We start from the raw sequence: 21,709 nt of genomic DNA on the forward strand, positions 1-21,709 counted from the left end.
GTGAGAATGTTATTCTCCTCTTCCATGCAGTTGCAGGATGAGTGTCTATATTGGTTGTTGACCCAAAATATGTTTCATACTGTAAATCGATTCTCTGGAGAAGGTCCTAGCTGAGCTACACTGCAGGCTGTAGTCATCCGAGGTTCAGTATACATGTGGTGTTAAATGTATCTAACATGCAAAGCTCTATTCTCTGGGGCTCTGTTCCCAGACTGGAAGGTGTTCTAAATTGGGCTGCCTTTAAAGATGGCTCAGAAACTTAAACTGGTATAAAATGCAGCTGCCCAGGAAATGACTAGGACATTGGAGCGTATTACACCTATATTGCACACGTCGCACCAGTACCCAATACAAAGTGCTTAGCAGTGACCTCTAAAGGCCAAAACAGGTTGGGATCAGGTGACATGAAGAATCACCTGGACCCATATCAGCTGCCCATGTCTTATGATCCATGTAAGGCAGCATGCTTCAGTGCTCACCTTCAAAGGCAATTAGGTTGGCAGGCAAAGAACAGGGCCTTCTTAGCAGTGGCCTCACAATTATTGAACTCAATCCTGCATGGTGTTAGGCAAGCCCCATCTTCTGGTGTAGGAATTAGGTCTTTAGTGTAGTGGCATTGGCCCTTTTGAATGCACTCCTGTTCTGTATCAGACAGACCCCTTCTGCAATGCCTTTGTGGCACCTATTGAAGAACATCTTTTTTCATCATGCCATTAAATATAAAAGTCAAGGTACCACTGCCATCCATTAACGAGTCAATAAACACCAACTAAAGTTATTCAGGAACCCCTTTAAAACACACGACTCTCTCACTCTTATTTCTTTTCCTTTTCTTTCCTCTGATGGAACAGGTTCTCTGCTTGCAGCAGTTTTACCCCTATAAAAATTAATCAGAACACTTCTGCTGCCTCTCCATGCTGTACTTAGAAAAGAGACAGAGGGCTTTTCCAGTAGTCAAAGGCCTTAGATCAGATAGATGTAAAGTTGCCCTTAAACTTGCTACAGGCACCTCAGTCAAACTGCCAGCATCTGTTCTCAATGAATCATTTTGTCAAGGTATTGTTTCACTGGAGTGTGAAGGGAATAAAGTTATTCCAGTTCATAAAGGTTGTACAGCTGCAAATGTGTGTTGTTTTTTTAATTGGGTTTTTTTCTGTTCTCCTTGTTACACTGCATAGCATAAATACAGAGGACCATTTAATTTATGATCACAGGGAAGGAAGCTCTTTGGCACCAAGAATGTGGCAAGCTGAGGGTCCCATTGTAGCCCCCAAATCACAGGGAAAGGGGAGCAACGAAGAGGTAGCCCCTTGGTGCAGCTCAGTTTGCCACAGGGTAAGAGTCTGTAGGCTCCTCACACAGCTAGAGCTGCTCGGTGTGACTTGTAAAAGAGCAATCCTAAAGCTGTGCAATGTGTCATCATTTGGTTGGCTCCTAGAATATGTAGATTTCACTTTGCATCCTCCAAATGTCGATATTTCAGGATGAATCATCATGTTAACACACACAAAGACACAACAAAATCAGAAGCCAAGTTAGTCCATAAGGAAAACCCCCAAATTTGCAGTCAGGCAACACTGTTATTAGGAAAAAGCAGAAGGCCATAAAACCATGAGCAAGTTTTCCAGGTGTTCATGAAACTGGATGTTAAGCAAACTGGGGGGGGGGTTTGGAGAGGAGATGGGCAGGGTGGGGGAGAGAGGGAGATAAGCTACAAAATCTGCATTTAATTTTCCATTTATTTCTAAAAACTATTTCTTAAAGACCCCTTCATCCAAAAGATTCCAGGGCAGTGCACAAAAGTATGGATAGAAACCAAATCATGCACGTTGTTGTTGTTGTTGTTGTTTAGTCGTTTAGTTGTATCCGACTCTTCGTGACCCCATGGACCAGAGCATGCCAGGCACTCCTGTCTTCCACTGTCTCCCGCAGTTTGGTCAAACTCATGCTGGTAGCTTCGAGAACACTGTCCAACCATCTCTTCCTCTGTCGTCCCCTTTTCCTTGTGCCCTCCATCTTTCCCAGCATCAGGGTCTTTTCCAGGGAGTCTTCTCTTCTCATGAGGTGGCCAAAGATTGGAGTCTCAGCTTCCGGATCTGTCCTTCCAGTGAGCACTCAGGGCTGATTTCCTTCAGAATGGATAGGTTTGATCTTCTTGCAGTCCATGGGACTCCCAAGAGTCTCCTCCAGCACCATAATTCAAAAGCATCAATTCTTCGGCGATCAGCCTTTTTGATGGTCCAGTTCTCACTTCCATACATCACCACTGGGAAAACCATAGCTTTAACTATACGGACCTTTGTTGGCAAGGTGATGTCTCTGCTTCATGCACATATACTTCTAAATGCAAAAAAAAACACAAAAAACTTATAATGTGCTCCAGGCCCAGAGTAACTTGTGAGCCAGCGGTTCCAGGAAGGCAAATGATAACTGCACATAAAGACCTGGACGATGCTATCAATAGCTCTGCTGCTACAGCTAGAGGTAGTAATGTTCATTGGTCATATGAAGCAGCTGCCTCAGGCAGCGGATGCTGGGGAGCTGCAAATCAGCAGCAGGATGCTGGAGAGTCAGGTGTGCCCTACATCCCTTAAAATCAGCTTCTTTCTCTCAGGTATAGCATAGGACTTTCATGAGTCTTGAAGTAAGAATTAAGTGCTGCTCTGGTCAGCTTCTGCATATGGGAAATGACATGGTCTGGTCCTTTATTCAGCCAGCAAAAAGTTTTGAGCTGGCCATTGCTACTCACTTGTGATCTCACAAATGCTGAAACCCGTCAGCAATTGTTTCATCGTTTCAACCTTCCAGCCACGCACTGAAAGCTTTTCACACTGCGGCCAAGGAATGTGATTTTGAGTGAGCCATTCTAGATTATGATAAAAGTAATGGAAGTGGTTAATACTTAATTTTTCCATGCAGACTACTAAAGGAGGCTCATAAATTATTCCATTATTATGTGATTTGAAATGCAAATCCTAGGGCTAAAATTAATTTTTAATTTTTTTTAATAAAAAAATGTGCTTACATTTCTATCATTCCATTAAGGGAAGGCACTGAAACTGCAAATTCTCATTCTCTCTCTCTCTCTCTCTCTCTCTCTCGCACACACACTCACTTGCTTTCTTCAAACGCCCAAACATATTTAGAGAATCTTTAAGGACTGGCACATAGCAGGTACATAAATGTGTAAAACCTGCCATACCTAGAATTTGATATTTTTTTTTGTATTTTTTTGAATTTACAACCAACACAAGACGCATCTCTCTTATCAAACCACTCTAACTGATGTTTTTTATGCCCCCCCCCCCATTGCTAAGCATATGCTTGAGATGAACAGGGCTGTTAGATGGCTAATACTAGTGCTACTCCTAGATTTATATAATAGTGATAATAATAATTTACTTCTTATACCCTGTCTGTCTGATTGGGTTACCCCAGCCACTCTGGGTGGCTTCCAACATATACAAAAACATAATAAAACATTAAACATTTAAAACTTCCCTATATAAGGCTGCCTTCAGATGTCTTCTAAAGGTTGTATAGTTACTTATCTCTTTGACATCTGATGGGAGGGCGTTCCACAGGGTGGTTGCCACTACTGAGAAGGCACCTCTGCCTGGTTCCCTGTAAACTCACTTCTCGCAGTGACAGAACCTCCAGAAGGCTCTCGGAGCTCGATCTCAGACCATCAAAAACTGTATTACAATTTAAAACAGAGTGTAATGACAGCATTTGCTTCAAAAACAAGATCAGATCTAAGTGCCTTCCTTGTCTTTTCTTCTCTTTCATTTTTCAACATAGCCTGTCCATAAATTTCATAAGGCTGAAAGCTGCACGTCTCATATGATTTGTTGTATGCCAGCTCTTTAAAACATTAATGGCATTTTGAATAAAACCTTAACTATGCATTTTTAAAAGAACACAGCAGCTTTTCGATGTCCCTTTGCTTACAAGCAGCATGAAAACTTATTTCGGCCATTATCACCTTCAGTTTATTTATTTGAATTAACATCCGAAGAGCTAATTCCCTGAAAGTAAATGAACAATAGATAAGAGATTATTTTTCCTTGCCATAAACACCCTACAGGGAAACTGACCCTACTTTGACACATCATTTATTTTTAAACTCCACATATAAATTTGTGAGCTCTGCTGATCTGCAGTGTCTGCAGCATTCGTACATCGCTGGAGAGCAAGGCCTTTGGGGAGCACCCATAGCCAGGAAACCCAGTTGCCAGAGCTTAATGAGTGGTGTTTGGAGGAAGTGGCCAATGCAAATTAAATGGAGGAAATTTACCATTTCTAATGGAACTTGTTAGTATTCAAGTCAAACCTACTTTCTGAGATGCGCTGATTTTAAAACACACAGGGCAAAATTCAGTGCCACACTATGATGAATATTTAGACAGAATGATCCCCCCTCTCTGTCCCCTGTGCTCTATTCGGGGAGGGTCTGTTTTCTGACCCTTCCCTGAGCCAATTGGGTGGGGATGCCACATTGCACAAGTGGAAGTCCTTGATGAGGGCTTCTGCTGACGTGGCTCATTAGGTAAAACCTACCCAAATACACAAAATGGGAAGGGCTACCTAACATATTTATATTATGCTTTGATGCTGATTTAAAAAATATGATGATGATGATTGGTGATGTCAGGGGTTCAGGAGCAGAGGCAAGAGCAAGGGAGGAAACAGAGAGCGAGGGGGAGGAGGCAGAAGAAAAGATGAGTGATGACGACGACCCGAGATCTCCGAGTCTTTCCAGTGAATCAGAAGATTCACAGAAAGGAGCACCAGTGGCCAGGGCAAGGGGGGAGTCTAGGGGGGCACCCCAGGAAGATAGAGCCAGAGGGGACTCAGAGGAGAGCAGTTGGAAATCGGGACCAGCGTCACCGCCAGAGAGCAGGGAAGAGGAAGGGAGCCAGGGATCAAGCACTGGCAGCTCACAACAGGGGGGAGGGCATGAGTCAGGAGTGGCCACACCTCCATCGGGGAGCGAAGAAACGGTCAGACGGAAAGTGGAAGGTTGGGCGCGCGCGCCAAGTTCAAATGCACAGGAAAGTGACGCAGTAGGCAGCCCTGAAAGAGAGCCAGGTCCTAAAGCCCGGCGCAAGGAGACAGGAGGGTCCGGGGGGTCGGCGTCAGAAGAATCCAGGAAGGAAGAGACCCCGGGGGGCAGAGGGACCCAGAGGAGAACAGTCAGGCGGAAAAGGTGGAGCAGGGCTAGGATATTAAGTTGGTGCACAAGGGGCGGAGACTCAGACGGAGCTTCGCCGATCTAGCCATTAGACGTAGAGTTGCACGCAGCAGCTTGAGAATGGAAACTGTAACTCAATAAAGACTTTTACTTAATGATCGCTGGCTAGCGTGATCCTCTGTGAGCTAGGATCTGGAAGCAGCTCTGACAGGTGATAATAATCCATTTTATTGTGCTGGCTTATTCAGTTAGTTGAATTTCCCATACAAAACAGTCCCAGGCTACATTTTCAGCATATTCGGCAAAAATAACTTCAAGCAGCTGGGCTGGGAAAGATCACTGAGAGCTAGTGTGGCATTGTAGCTAGAGTGTCCTCTTCTGGTTCGACGGAGCAAGGCAGGTGAAGTGTGGCAGCACCATGGAGAGCTCCAGGAGAGCGACTCACACCAACTCACTCAAGCTAAGTCTGTGACCCCAAGTTTGTCTTTCCTAAGCTCCGCTTCCTTTTTGAGAAGCAGAATTTCTAAAGGGCCAATGCTCTGACTTGAATACAGTTGTACCTCAGGTTACAGACGCTTCAGGTTACAGACGCTTCAGGCTCCGCTAACCCAGAAGTAGTAGCTTGGGTTAATAATAATAATAATAATAATAATAATAATAATAATAATAATAATAATAAATTTTTATTTATACCCTGCCCTCCCCAGCCAAGGCCGGGCTCAGGATGAGAACAGAATTCGTGCTCTGGCAGCGCAGCGGCAGTGGGAGGCCCCATTAGCTAAAGTGGTACCTCAGGTTAAGAACAGTTTCAGGTTAAGAATGGACCTCCAGAACGAATTAAGTTCTTAACCCAAGGTACCACTGTACAGGCATTTTCTTGTACTCCATGCACTGTTGAGCTAGCAAGGTGGTTTGGGAGGCACACAGTTCATCAGGCACAGGGGAAGGCACCCATGAGGGTCCTGACTCTGTCTGTACAGGTTCTGATGCCATGGGAAGCGGTTCAGGATCAGATAGAGTAGTCTCCTGATAACTAATATCAGGCTTAGAGTCAGGAATTGAATTTGGCTCAGCCACTGACGTGGGAGCCTCTTACTGGTTCTGCTTACTGGGGTCATAGAGTGTTAAAGGCCAGAGAGGCCCAGGTTCAAATTCACACTCAGCCAAAAAGTTTATGGAGTGAACTTGAGCCTGTCACAATCTCTCAGCCTCACCTACCTCACAAATTTGTTGCCAGCTCTCTCCCCCTCCCCCTCCCCCTCCCCCTCTCCCCCTGCCTTACTTGCCTCACAGGGTTGATGATAACATGTGTAACAGAAATAATCGTTTTATACTATTATGGGTTCCTGGTGAGAAAGTGGAAGATAATGCAATAATAAAATAAAGGTGGGTTATCTATTTCTGTCACCCCTGCCACAGCAAGCTCAGGGTACCATCTATGGTCATTTCCCACCCCTTCATTTTACCCTCACAACTACCCTGTAGTCAAAATAAAAAAATTCCTTCCAGTAGCACCTTAAAGACCAACTAAGTTAGTTCTTGGTATGAGCTTTCGTGTGCATGCACACTTCTTCAGATACACGTATGTATCTGAAGAAGTGTGCATGCACACAAAAGCTCATACCAAGAACTAACTTAGTTGGTCTTTAAGGTGCTACTGGAAGGAATTTTTTTATTTTGACTATGGCAGACCAACACGGCTACCTATCTGTAACTGGAACTACCCTGTAGATTAGAGGTAGATTAGGCTGAGAGAATAACAGGCCTACAGTCACCCAGTGAACTTCATGAATGAGTAGGAGTTTGAACACCAGACTTCCTGGCCCTAAGCCATGCTTTATCCACTACACCACACAGACTTACTGAAAAGGGTGTACTCGCTTTAAGATGGCTATAGGCTCAGGACACTGTTTACTAAGTACTGCCTTTTTGAGAGCCCACCTTCATTCCCAGTATTGTTGCATGGCCCTCTGGACCACACACAGTACCACAATAAAGCCTATCATCTATTTATTTTTCAAACTATATTCACCTAATACTGGTGACTCTGGACCAAGCCTATTTGTCTACTAAAAAGGACAATTCAGATACTTTTTTTTTACTTGTACAAGCACTCCCAGTAACCCAGAAAACCCCTTGCCTACAGACATGAGCAGTGTAATATCAGAAGACCTAGCTTCAGTGTAAAGTTTTCCTTTGCAAAGAGAACCCTCCAGATCTTGGAGCATGCTCTTATCTCAGAGTGCACCTGACACATCCCTCGCTTCTGAGAAAGGTCAGGACTCCTACTCATCATAAGGTTTCTCTTGTTGGATCTTTAAATGGCACTCAAGTGAATCCCAAGCATCACAGTGTTTTTTGCCCAGTCCTCTTCTCCTTTGTATAACTTAAATCCTTTCTGCTTTCCCCAGTTTTTTCCTCCGTTATTAAGCCTTACCTGAACAAGTTTCCCTTCCACCTTCCCTTTTAAGTGATTCCTTTTAAAGCCCTAAACGGCCTTGGTCCTGTATACCTGAAGGAGCGTCTCCACCCCCATCGTTCAGACACTGAGATCCAGCGCCGAGGGCCTTCTGGTGGTTCCCTCATTGCGAGAAGTGAGGCTACAGGGAACCAGACAAAGGGCCTTCTCGGTAGTGGCGCCCGCCCTGTGGAACGCCCTCCCATCAGATGTCAAAGAGATAAACAACTACCTGACATTCAGAAGACATCTTAAGGCAGCCCTGTTCAGGGAAGTTTTTAATATTTAATGCTGTACTGTTTTTAACACTTGATTGGGAGCTGCCCAGTGGCTGGGGAAACTCAGCCAGATGGGCGGGGTATAAATTATTATTATTATTATTATTATTATTATTATTATTATTATTATTATTAATCCATCTTTACATTGTTAGCCCTGCATGACTCCCAGACAACAAATATGCCTGTTGCTCCTGATGGATCACTTTTTTACACAGGCATGGTATGTGCCAAAACCTCTCCCCTTTTTAGCTATAGTTTATTAGGGGTTTCACATCATTACAATAAAACAGTACACTCTCTTATTCCCTCTGCTCCCTACCTCCCAGCCCAGCCAAGCCAACTCCCTACCTCCATCTGCCCTCATGCCTACACCCTGTACAGCTGCAGCATTTTCACTTCTGATGTTCAGTTCTTTGGTGTGCCATGCAGGGCTCAAGCTCACATGCTCAGATAAGAGTTAGGATCAATGAGTGTCAAATCTGCATTGGAATCCCAGGTTAACAACTTAACAATTGTTTTGTTTCTAGATGATGCCATGGCCTTTGGTTAGTGCAATAAAGTTTATGATTATGAACAACTGTAGAAGTTTCCATCCCTGCATTGTGCCTCCCACTTCTTCTGGTTGTGGGTATTACTCAAAGAATTGTAGAGTTGGAAGGGTCACCTAGTCTGATCCCCTGCATGTTGGGATTCGCAGGATACTGAGTAAGTCTGCAGGCTTCAACAGGCTGATGCAATAGTCTGTGAAGTGCTGGGTCAGAGTGACTCAGCAGGAATGTGATTAATGTGATTGGCTATCACCTGTTTTAAAAAGGAAAGCCTGTTCAACAGTAATCGTGGTGGTTGTGCTGTGGTGTGGTGGTCCTGTGGCGGAGAGTATTCATTTGCCTTAAGGAGCAGGTACTCTGTATGGACTGTTTTTGTAAATACTTGTATATAGCTCACATTAAAAAGACTGCACTGAAAAGAAACCTGGGACTCTGAGTGTTTCGCCTAAAAAGCGCCGCGAGGAATTCGCGACACTACAATGCAAGAATCACAACTAAAGAATCCCGGACAGATGGCCATCCATGCTCTGCTTAAAAATCTCAAAGGAAGGAGAGTCCACCACCTCCCAAAGGAGTCTGTTCCACTGTTCAACAGCTCTTACTGTCAGAAAGTTATTCTTAATATTTAGTCAGAATCTCCTTTCTTGTTATTTGAATTCAATGGCCCTACACTCTAGATCAGCAGGAAACTAGCTTGCTCAGTCTTGGTGAAGAGTTCTAAAAATGTACTCCAAATATCTTGGAAAATTGAATTTTTGTAGTTTCTGGAGCTCAATTTTCTCATGGGTTCCTAGTTGCAGGATGTCTTGTATACAGTTTTCTGCTCTTGGTGTGGCTTTCCAAAGTTGGAGGATTATTCATTTTGCTGCTTGCATGGCTCAATGGAGCCCTCTTTTCTGACTTTTGGATAACCCCCTACCTGGCAGGTTTGTAGCCAATTATTATGTTCCCACCTCCTATTAACACAGATTTGTACAGGACCGTCTCATTGTACCCCTTCCAGCCCACCCATGTTTATAGATAGGTCAAATGTGAGAGTAATGTCAAGGCTACCAAGCGCAGCTCACACGTGACTTCTCTTCTGTGAACAGGAAGTATGCCAGTTGTGATTTTTGTGTGTGTGTCCATGAAAGAGAAGTGGCCACTAAGTGTGAGCACATACTTCCGAAGTGGCATTGCTTATGCAATTAGGCCACTCACATATGCTGTTAAGGTGTGGAAGCTAGTCAACCATAGTAGTATCTGCATGCTGCTGAGTATGCACATATATGAGTTGGCATAGTGTGGAATTCAGGAAATCACAGCCCTGCCAGATGGTCATCCAGCTTCAGCTGCAAACCCTCTAACCAAAGAGAGTCCACCATCTTCAATTGCTTGCTGAAATCTTATTCCCTATGTTTCAAACCTGTAAATTCAGGGCCCACTCTCTGGAGCAGCTGAAAACAAATTTGCTCCATTATCTGTGTACAGTGGTACCTCGGGTTAAGTACTTAATTCGTTCCGGAGGTCCGTTCTTAACCTGAAACTGTTCTTAACCTGAAGCACCACTTTAGCTAATGGGGCCTCCTGCTGCGCCGCCAGAGCACGATTTCTGTTCTCATCCTGAAGCAAAGTTCTTAACCTGAAGCACTATTTCTGGGTTAGCGGAGTGTGTAACCTGAAGCGTATGTAACCTGAAGCGTATGTAACCCGAGGTACCACTGTAATGGCCCTTCAGATATTTGGAGATGGCTAATATATCACCTTTTAATTGTCTCTGGATTGAACATGCCCAGTTCCTGAAATCCTCCATCACAGGACTGGTCTCTAGGCCATTCACAATCTATGTTACCCTCCTCTGGGCACATTCCAGTTTGTACTTTCATTGGACACAGCACTCCAGGTGAGATCTGACCAAAGCAAACAAGAGTGGAATCAATACTTCTTGTAATCTGAACATCATATTTCTGTTGATGTCATCTAGAATCTCATGAGAGCCTCTTTTTTTTGCACACACAGAACTGCTGACTCATATTTAGCTTGCAATATACTAAAAAAAAAAACCAGCCACCCAGATCCTTTTCACATGTACTGCTGACAAGCCAGTTGTCACCCATTATGTGCTTCTTATTTTGCCTACCTAACAGCAGAACTTTACATTTAGCTCCCTTGAAATTCATTTTGTTAGTTGTGGCCCAGTTCTCCATCCTGCCTATTGCAGAATTCACCAGTCAGGTTGCTCACCAGGGCAAGACAGTTTAAGCGTATTACATTGATCCTGGCCTGACAACACAGGCTGTCAGTTAGTTTTCAGGCCCAATTCAAAGGGCTGGTTTTGACCTATAAAGCCTTAAATAGCTCAGGACCACAAAACCTCAAGGACTGCCTTCCTTCTATGCCTTCCTTCTATCCAGACCCTGCAAGCATCATCTGAGACCTTTCTTTGTGTGCATTCTCCATGAGAGATCCAGAGGGTGGCAACACAAGAAAGGGCCTTTTCTGCAGTGGCTCCCCCTTTGTGGATGCTCTCCCTAGGGAGGCTCTCCTGGTGCCTAATATATCTTTAGGCACCAGGTGAAAATGTTCCTCTTCAACCAAGCCTTTGGCTGATTAACATCCTACAGTGGTGCCTCGCAAGACGAAAAGAATCCGTTCTGTGATTCTCTTCGTCTAGCGGTTTTTTCATCTTGCGAAGCAAACCCATTGACAGATTAGCAGATTAGCACTATTAGCGGCTTTTAGCGGCTTTTAGCGGCTTATCTGCTGATCGGATCAGCTGATAAGCGGCTTAGCGGCTTAGAAAAGGGGGGGGAGGAAAAAAACCAGCAGGAACTCGCAAGACATTGTCGTCTTGCGAAGCAAGCCCATAGGAAATTCGTTTTGCGAAGCACCTCCAAAACGGAAAACTCTTTCGTCTAGCGAGTTTTCCGTCTTGCGAGGCATTCGTCTTGCGGGGCACCACTGTATGTCCTTTTAAATGTGTTTGTGGCCGGGGGTATTGTTTTGTTCTTGTTTTTATTATGTATTTTGTGCTTTTATCTTGTATTTTCATTCTGTGAAACACACTGAGATCTTCAGATGAAGAGCAGTAAACTAATTCAACAAATAAATAAATAAGAAAGAAGAGGTTGTACTGGAGGAGGAGTCCACAGTGTCAAATTATGCCTTGTTTACAAATGCAGAGGTCCAGGTGTTATATGTTCTCCTGAACTGTATCACTTTACTCTGCAGGTGGAGTATCACAGAAGAGCACTGAACCATGTGAAGCTCCACCTGCACAATCAGCTAGCAATTCAGAAAGATGCCATTAAAGTTTTGTATGTGCAAGGACATTGACTGCCCCTTGAGAAATGCCTCCCCACCAAGAAGGTGTTGCACCAATGAAACACATCATATGGGTCCTATAGCCAGAAACACTTGCTCTTTGGTGCATATTGGATATGGCAATGGTTTGTCCCAATCCCTGGGCAGCCCAGCTTTCCCACACAAACTGCTCAATTCAGCTAACCAGGTGGGCTAATGGAAGCCAGCCCAAGGACCTGCACTAGAGGAAAAGAATTTTTCCTCCTCTCCTCTCCCACCGACCTCCTCCAAATCCAGTTTGGAGGGTCAGGAGAACCCCCAAACAGCATGCAGGAGAGGAGTGGGGAGATGGTTTTGTCTGGCAAATGGAAATGCTTGTGCTGACAGAACAATATTATTAGCGCACTGTTGAATTCCACCCAAAGGCTGCTTTTACTATGCCTTAGATGACAAAAGCTAAAATTTCCCTCTGTGTGTGCTGGCTATGTATTTCCTTTGCTAATAAGCTCCTTTGGCAAAGAACATTTCTTTTACAGGGTCAAGCACACAGTTGGTGTTTAATACACAATAATTAATAACAGCCATTCTGTGGGAATGAGATGAACGTCATAGTGAGAGTATTAGAGCTATTTATTGCCATAGCAGATACATTTTGCTGTGGCCCAGGGAAAGCCTCACCCTCCTGTCTCTGGCAAGCTATTCCATGGTGCACTGTAGACGTTTCTCAGCACAGGTTGACAAATTAATCCCCACCTCAGCTGTGTGTGTGCATCAATCACATTTCCAGGCTCACGGGTGAAGTCAAGACACCCGCCAGACCATACTTTGCATGTTATTATGCTAGTGGAAAAACTCTGCAGCTCAGATCATAGAACGCAGGCTGTGCCTGCGGAGATGCCAGGGGGAATATTCAAGCGCAACATCAAACTGGAAAATAGGAGCTTGTTACAAATGAGTTCAGCTGTTGGGCTGCAGTGGTGCAAAGAGGCAGAATGAGCTCCGGGAGATGCTTGCAGCTCCAAGAGGACAAAGTGCTTGCAAGTGAAGGCAGGGATGTGAAGTCACTAGGAATAATTTTAAATGGAAGGAAAGGTGACATTTCATATTTAAATAAAAAGTCACTGCTGCCAAGACATTAGGAGCTTTGGGACCACTATATATCTTCCCATGAAATTCTTCCATTCTTCCTTCCTTCCTTCCTTCCTTCCTTCCTTCCTTCCTTCCTTCCATTTTTCCTTTCTTTCTTTTCATTGTCTTGCTTACACGTTGCACAAAGCCCGCTTTATATATTATGTGTGCTGAAAGGAAAGCATTTACTCATGCAAACATTCCACACATACCCTTTATTTGTTTAAGTGTGCATGTTACATTCATCGGCCAGTGTACATATGCAGTAGGGTAGTGGAAAATTCATAAGTGCAGGTTCCCTTCATAACAGTTACAACTACTCCCACTCAAATGCATGCCCCTTCTAAGCATAGACAACTTTCTAAGATTATATAATAATCTTATAATTATAGAATAATAGCAATTTTGCAAAGATAAATGCAGATCTCCTTATTTTGCCTTTCAGATCTACTATTTTCTGTGCACATACATGGTAAATGTTTTGGAGTGTGTGTGTGTGTGTGTGTGTGTGTGTGTGTGTGTGTGTGTGTGAGAGAGAGAGAGAGAGAGAGAGAGAGAGAGAGAGAGAGAGAGAGAGAGAGAGTTTTGTTGTTTTTTAAAATTGCAAACCTAATAAAAGAAAGAAAACAAAGAATCACAAATGTGTACTATGCAGCATCACAGCCTGGAAGGACAGAAAGACAAAGATACCATACAGCTCAGAAAGGATTTTTAAAAAGTATTAACTCATGCAAAGATTCCTCCAGTATCTTCTTTGGGAGTGACTTAAGTTATGTTTTCTGTGTAGTTCCATTGCAGGTGACAGAACTTGCACACCAGTCTGTTGAAACTGAAGGACCTTATTTTGTCTCTCTCTCTCTCTCTCTCTCTCTCTCTCTCTCTCTCTCTCTCTCTCTCTCTGTGTGTGTGTGTGTGTGTGTGTGTGTGTGTTCCTAAATGTTTAGCTTGGAGCATGAAGTGGCTAAAAAGCTTCCCTTTCATGCTGATTGAGTGCTTTTAGGACACTGGAGACAGGGACCCTGCAGGGATCCTAGAACAGAAATAGTAACAGGTCTTTCACCCCTCACGACCCTGGTCCACTACCTCATGGTCAAGCATATATAGCATGCCAGCAACTGATAACCAAAAAAGGCATACCATGGCAGGCTAATGCTATAGGTTTTGCTCCTGATTAGTGCATTTCAACATGGCAGGGCACACATAGAATGAGTATGAACATTACCTTCTAGAAAAATAGGTGCCAGTACTGCGTACCCTTGAGTACCCCGGGGGGGGAGCACTGCCTTTGGCCCACAGATTGCCACTGTGTATTGTTTATCTTACTGGAAGCCTGTGATGCCCAAATGGCACTGAAGGTGACAAGACTTCTCACGAGGCCTTCTCGGTGGTGGTGCCTACCCTTTGGAACGCCCTCCCATCAGATATCAAGGAAATAAGTAACTATACAAGCTTTAGAAGACATCTGAAGGCAGCTCTGTTTAGGGAACTTTTTAATGTTTAATGTTTTATTATGTTTTTGTATATGCTGGAAACTGCCCAGAGTGGCTGGGGCAACCTAGTCAGATGGGTGGGGTATGACTAGAATAAATAAAATTATTATTATTATTATACTGAGCTCTGTGCTATGTGGTTATTCAATGTGCCTTTGTTTATGTTCACTTCTCCAGTAGTTTTTTGCTACTCTTTCATCAAGTGTATTACTGCCTTGTTTCGACTGAACTGCACAGTTCACAATGTCCAGAAAGCTCCATTTACACTTTGGTTTAATTAAGTTTAAACTTCTGGGTTTGGATTCAACAGCCTGCATGTCACATCCTCTCACACAAGAGGATGCCCCAGGTTTTGCAGATTCATACCTCCAGCTGTGTTTAGAAAAACAGATTATAAATAAATAAGCACATATACAATAAATTGGTGCACCTTTGCTCTGCCAAATGCTAAATTATATGCAGACTGTTCTTTGAATTAGCCCTGAGTCCACTAATCCCTGAACATCTGGGATGACATTTTCTAAGGTTACACCTGGATTACAAAAAACATGTTGTGTTCTGCCAGCTTGTGTTATATGTTCCCAGATACAATTTGTCTTATATAATTTATCGCTTGTACCTGCTTCTGGACCAGGTCTTAAAGATGACATGCATAACTTATTGTCTACCTTGAGGGAATTGATTCAATTCCCGGGCTTTTGATTGCAAAGCTGCACAAATCAGCTTAACGATTCCATGAACGGTGAATAGAGAATACATATTCTGGCCTTCTTGGGCGGGGGGAAATATATTATTTTGTTGATCACACACTCTTTATTTTGGTTATTTCCTGTGCCCCTATTGCTTCTGCACTTTCCAAGTGTCTCGTCACCCTGCCCTAGCTTTCGGGTACATCCCCTCCCTTTCTGTTGCTATAGTAACTAGGTTTACTCTTAATGTAGTACTATTTTTGGCCAATGGCCCAATTCATCAGCAAATCCCCTGTTTACTTTTTCCTTGTTATTGCTTAGTAATCTAGCATCAGAGCTAGATTGGAGAGAAGTCCAGCACTTTCACTAACAAAACTATTAGCATTTGCAAAAAGAAGGGCGGGGGAGGAAATCCCATTATATACTGTAATCAGAAGATGCCAGAGCCAATGCAAGCTAAGTGATACTTCTGGACATAATTTAGGCAGCATTTCTTAGAAAATAAGGTCTGACCCTGATTTTTATATATATATAAATAAGGCGAGAGCATTTGCCACCTTTGCCCCTGCTACATGACTCCCCTTGGGTTGTATCCAAAGTAGAGCTGCACGGACAGCGCAGGTATTTCTGCTTGCACAAGGGAATGTTCTCTCCCTCTCTTCCCTCCTTCCTGTTCTCGGGCTCTTCCAGCCCTCTGTTGTATATCTGATGAGAGTGCCAAGTATGTGCAGGGGGAGAAGAGAGGGGAAGCAGAAATCCTTGCCCTGGTGGGCTGAACTAGTTGAACATTGCCCATGGGCTCTTCAGAAAAGCCCTGCTGGACCAACCCAAATGCTCATCTAGTCCAGCATCCTGCCCTCACTGTGGCCAACCAGATACCTATAGGAAACCTGCAAGCAGGACATGAGCGCAACAGCATCCTCCCCAGTTGGGCTCCACCGAATCTAGCATTCAGAGGCATACTGGCCTTCCTACTGGAGGTAATACACAATCATCATGGCTAGAAGCCATGGGCAGCCTTAAGCTCCATGATTTTTTTCCTAATCCCCTTTTAAAGTCATCTAAGTTGGTCATTACTCTATCGTGTGCTTGTGAATTTATTAATACTTCTACTGCTACTACAACTGAATCTACATGTGTATCAAGGTAATTTACAAACATATAATGGAGGCAGCTAAAATGGTTTTAAAACACAACAACAACAATGCATAAATAACTGGATAGGTTTAAAAATTAACTATGTGCTGGCCGAAGAAGTACATCTTCCAACCTTCAGCTTCTTTCGAAGACCCCAGGTTCTAGTGTTGTCACTAAGAGAATGTAAGCTTCCCAATAATCCCTGGAATTTATCTTTTTTGCAGCTGACACACACTGGTTTGACAGTTTCATTGAGCCATACACAAGATCTGTTTCCTTCACCACCAGTTCAGACCCCATAAGAGTATAGTGAAGTTGGGAATATTTTGCTCAAATTTACTTGGCCTAGTATACCTGAAGGAGCATCTCCACCCTGATCGTTTTGCCCAGACACTGAGGTCCAGTGCCGTGGGCCTTCTGGCGGTTTCCTCATTGTGAGAAGTGAGGTTACAGGGAACCAGGCAGAGGGCCTTCTCGGTAGTGGCACCCGCCTGTGGAACGCCCTCCCATCAGATGTCAAGGAAATAAACAACTATCTGACTTTTTGAAGACATCTGAAGGCAGTTTAGGGAAGTTTTTGGTGTTTGATGTTTTATTGTGTTTTTAATATTCTGTTGGAAGCCACCCAGAGTGGCTAGGGAGGCCTGACCAGATGGGTAGGGTATAGGAATAATTTGTTGTTGTTGTTGTTGTTGTTGTTGTTGTTGTTGTTGTTGTTATTTACACATGTTTACATTGAATCACATCTGCCATTTTAATGCCCATTTACCAAGTTTTGAGAGATCCTTTTGGAACTCCTCACAATCACTTTTTTTCCTCACCACTCTGCACAATCTGGTGTCATCCGCAAACTTTGCCACATCACTGCTCAACCCTAAACTGAGATGATTTAAGAAGAGATTCTTTAAAGGCCTCTCAGCTGTAATTTATATCTGTCTTCCATCATCTCCAGCCGACATGGCCAATAGTCAGGAGTTATGGGAGGTGCAGTCCAACAATGTCTGGAGGTCCACAAGTTCCTGACCCTGCTCAAACCACTATCAGTTTATCACCAACCACTAAAATTCAGCACAATTCAAAAGACTCAAAGCACTTTGGGAAAACCACCAGGTCTGCAATGCATAGAAAAAGAAGATTCCATGACTGCAGGTTAATGTTCTTCGGGTGTTTGTTTGTTTGTTTTGTATAATGCCATTATCTGACATAAAGCTTTAATTTAATGGAGGCAACTAACAAGATCAATCCACATTCCCAATTATTATGCTGAAGTCTCTGCACTTAAACCAATTTAGTCCCATTAACGTCAATAGGACTACAATGGCTTAAAATCCTACTATTTCATCTTAGCTGGACTGTGGATCTGACCTTGAAAATGCTTAATGTAATTGTTACAAAACACAGCTGAACCTCCTCCTCTGTCATATAGATAGATAGATATATAAGGTTGGCACATTCAGGGGAGATACATGGTCTTTGCAGAGAGTATGTTAAGTGACTTATGTGAAATACTTGTATTGTACAGCGGTATTTCAGACAGTAGCAGCTACAGTAATCTAAGCAAAACCAGAGCCAAAGGAAGATTAATCCATCGCAGTTAGACGTTCTATTTTAAGCAGCAGGAGCAAATGTCTAGTGGCTGCACACACACTAAGCTTTCTGCAACACACTACTCCAGTTTGGTGCCTGATGAAAAGGAGCCCTGTAATGAATCTTAAGATTGTAACTCACGCTGTGCCTGTCACACTGGTGTTATTGGCATGCAGAGACTGCAGGGAGGACCATTTGGTTTTTCCTTATTATTCTACAACACTTAACTATTTTTAGGAACTTTAAAAATAAGGCAGGATCCCTCCTTCCACCTGTGCAAAAGATGCAGAAGGCAATATTCCCTTCCAGAGCCAGACCCTTGCATTTCGCAGGGTGCCATTCCGGAATGACCCCTGACTTTACGGAGGACCTTTTTCAGAGGTGAGGGAGGAATGCTTCTGGAGGTGAAAACACCTATTTATATGCACAAATGCCACTTCCGTTGCTTTCCAGATTATGCTGATACGTCCCCAAATTCTTTGTGTTGGCGTTTCCTATGTCTGAAATATGCACATTTCACCAGTGCTTTTTTAAGGTACAACATGTTTCATTACTATTGTACACTTGGCCCTCTTTGTCATGAGCATGGAGCGGGTGGCGCTGTGGTATAAACCACTGAGCCTCCTGGGCTTGCTGATCAGAAGGTCGGCGGTTCATATCCATGCAAAGGGGTGAGCTCCCAATGCTGTGTCCCAGCTTCTGCCAACCTAGCAGTTCAAAAGCACACTAGTGCAAGTAGAGAAATGGATACCGCTGTGGCAGGAAGGTAAATGGTGTTTCCGTGCACTCTGGTTTCCGTCACGGTGTTGTGTTGTGCCAGAAGCAGTTTAGTCGTGCTGACCACATGACCTGGAAAGCTGTCTGTGGACAAACGTCGGCTCCCTCAGCCTGAAAAGCGAGATGAGCACCACAACTCCATAGTTGCCTTTGACTGGACTTAACCGTCCAGGGGTCCTTTACCTTTACCTTTATCATGAGCAGTTTTTGTGTACCCATGCTCCACCCTTTGCTGAGGCAATGCTTCTCGCTTTGAAAAGTAATTGAGTATAAAATGTACCATAAGCAGTGCCTTTCAGCCTTAGAATCACGGAGCATGATTGAGTAAAATTTAGGCACTTTAAAGTGACACTGTGTTCAATAGAGACACAGAAAAACGCCTTAGACCCATAGTCCATCCACCTCAGTATTGTCCACATGCACTGACAACGACCTTCTGGTATTATAGACAGAGGTCTCTCCCAAACCTACTTGGAAATGGCAGGGAATGAACCTGGGACCTTCTGCATGCATAGTGTAGGTGATGCTCCACAACTGAGCTACAACCTTTCCCTGTGTGGTTAACATAAGTTAACCAAGTAACTGAACCTCTTCAATGGGACCAAAGAGTGCTTGACTTCAGCTGGATCGTACTCATAGCTTGTAGCTAGCAGTTATGTAGGAGGATATGTTTAGAAATTGTTAAAGATAGACAAGGAACATCTACAGCCCAGAAGTTCTTGTAATGAAAGCAAAGATCAGAGACAGGGCCATTAGCAATGTTCCATCCTTTTGCAATGGAATGGATGCCAGCAGCGATGTATGATTAATGCCCTCAGACATTGGAGGGTTCTTTCTATTTTGAGGTAGTTACTTTAAATGTAAAGCCAGATAGACAGTGCTTGGATTGAGTGTATCAGGACTATGAAGATAGGGGAAAGGAAGATAAGCGGATTAAGGTGCACTTGTGACCTTTTCTTTGCACATATTTAGGGAAACAATTGTGAGAAAGTTTGTAAAAAAATTCTATAAACTACCGTAAATAACAACTGGATACTCCCCCAAAGCAGTCAATAACAATCATTTGTAAGAACCTTTATCTAGATTATGTGTGTTATTTCAAAGCCAAATATCAAATTTAAAGGAAAAGGCAGTTGTGGTCATTGTGGTAACATTTGTAAACATAGTAAAACAGCTGTGTTGTGTTCTGATAAAGGTTGGGGGGGAGATATCTGGATTCAAAACTTATAAGTGGCAGATGCACCTGTGAACATAGCTTTGTTGTTGTGAAGGTCTAGTATAAGGCTCCAATTTAAAGGCTGAGATACTTTTGAGGGAGTTGTCTTGTGTGGTAAAGTCAGCCATTTACTCTCCTCACAGGGCTGCTTCAAGGGAGTGTATACCACCGCAAGCTCCTCAACAAAGAGCTGGGTAAAATTTTATTTCTTCGAGTTAGTTTGCAACCTTCACTGAAATCCTAGAGTCATAGAATTGAAGAGCTGGAAGGGACCCTGAGAGTCATCTCATACCCCTGGAAAGACACATCTAGAATTGTGCTGCACTTTCAATTGCCCATTTCTTGATGCCAAATGTGAGCTCCTTTGAAAGTCATGAGGCAGTCATGCATCGCTCAAAAACAGCCAAATGGCAACCCTGCTAATACTCATAGCAGTATGGTTTGACTCTGTTTAGAAAAAAATACTTTATGGAGGAAATTAATACTGAGCAGAAGAAAAGCCCAAGCACTGCACACCATATCTCTTCCTTAGTAAGCTAAGGGTTAATCCTGCTAAAGGAGCTGAGAATGGAATTCAGCGTCATGCAGGAAGGAGGGGCAAAAAGTTCTGCTCTGCCTGATATTGCTTGCTTTATCTCTGAAGGGAAGAGATCTTTCTTAGCATTGCTATTAGTCTGACAGCACCGCTAGAGGGACCAACTCATGTTTAAGAGCTAGATGTAATCTGAATTGATGAACTTGACATGTCCCAAATGATTAGTCCAAAGCACAGCATCCAATATTCCAAGTTCATCTAGCATATACCATTCTCTGTCTCTTTACCCCTGTCCCTGCCAGCCGCCATTTCCTTGCTAATTCTGTCCAAGGTAGGACCCCCTCCTGATATCCATCCTTCACAGGATATGCAGAAGTCTTTGACATGCAGCAGTGTTACATTGTCCAGATAGAAAATAAATGAATTGGTTTTGGAAGTACCAGCAATGTACTTCGCAAATATCTTTTAAAAAACCAAGAAACCAAATTGCTTACTCTATGAGTGTTCTCTTCTGCGTAGAAATGCAATTAGAAATGCATTAGGACTTATTTAGCAATGTGTTCCCTTCATAGTTTAGACTCTGTGGGATAGTCTGTAGTACTTTCAAAAAGAGCAGCTTACCCTGATATCTAGTCTGTACGTAACAGGTAGAAGGAGTCCTGTTGCTGTGGGCTGAGGAGTCAGAGCAGTGGCTGGAGGGGTCATAGAGTGACTTTGGGCAAATTGCCATCTCTAAGCATAATGCTGCAATCCAATGAACTCTTATCTGGGAGTAAGTGCCACTGAACACAGTATGACCTACACTTGAGTGAATGCAATGGTGCAGCTGCGAGATTTTAGATGGCCACGCATGCTGCTTCAGTTGTGAATCACACACCTGACATATCCCTCCCCTCCCCCTCCCCATTCCCTGCTTTACATCCTTATTCCCTTCTTCTGCATTCCTGATACATCAGAGCACAAAAACAAACAAACCAAAGTTGCCAGCCCTGATAGAAAGAGAAATACTCTGACCATCTGAAGTTGCACATTGTAAATTCACTTACATCATAGCACCCATCATGACCACAGGAACAAAATGGGGCTTGCTTCTGCTGTCCTAATGCGGAACACATTCATTTGGAAATAAGTGCCATTTTGTTGTAGAAAAGGAGAATATATTTTTCAAGGCGAAATAATGAAATGAGTGCCTGTAAACTGTATACATGCCTGGCCAGCTACCCCTCGACTGTAAACACTTCTGAAATTAAATTTCTGAAAACTGATAGGTCAGTGGTCTGGTTGCACACTCTGGTTTTCTCCTCCCTTCTCCCCATTGCACCCCACAGTTGTAGCATATAGGAGTGAGTTTATGGATACAATCATAAACTTAGAAAGGTAAGTACTA

The 21,709-nt window shown here is 43.4% G+C and overlaps 2 long non-coding RNA genes across 3 annotated transcripts in view; both read right to left on the reverse strand.

The window, feature by feature from the left end:
* LOC308596337 overlaps positions 1-21,709 on the reverse strand; it is a 646,399-nt gene that overhangs the window by 622,347 nt on the left and 2,343 nt on the right. The gene's annotated exons all lie outside the window — the stretch shown is intronic.
* On the reverse strand, positions 1,933-21,473 carry LOC308596272. The gene is made up of 3 exons (XR_014012430.1): positions 21,369-21,473; positions 2,750-2,866; positions 1,933-2,340 (listed from the first exon to the last, which is right to left on the reverse strand). It is a non-coding gene; the product is annotated as an uncharacterized lncRNA (long non-coding RNA).

This window comes from Podarcis bocagei, assembly GCF_964188305.1.
Source record: "Podarcis bocagei genome assembly, chromosome: 1".
NCBI lineage: Eukaryota > Metazoa > Chordata > Lepidosauria > Squamata > Lacertidae > Podarcis > Podarcis bocagei.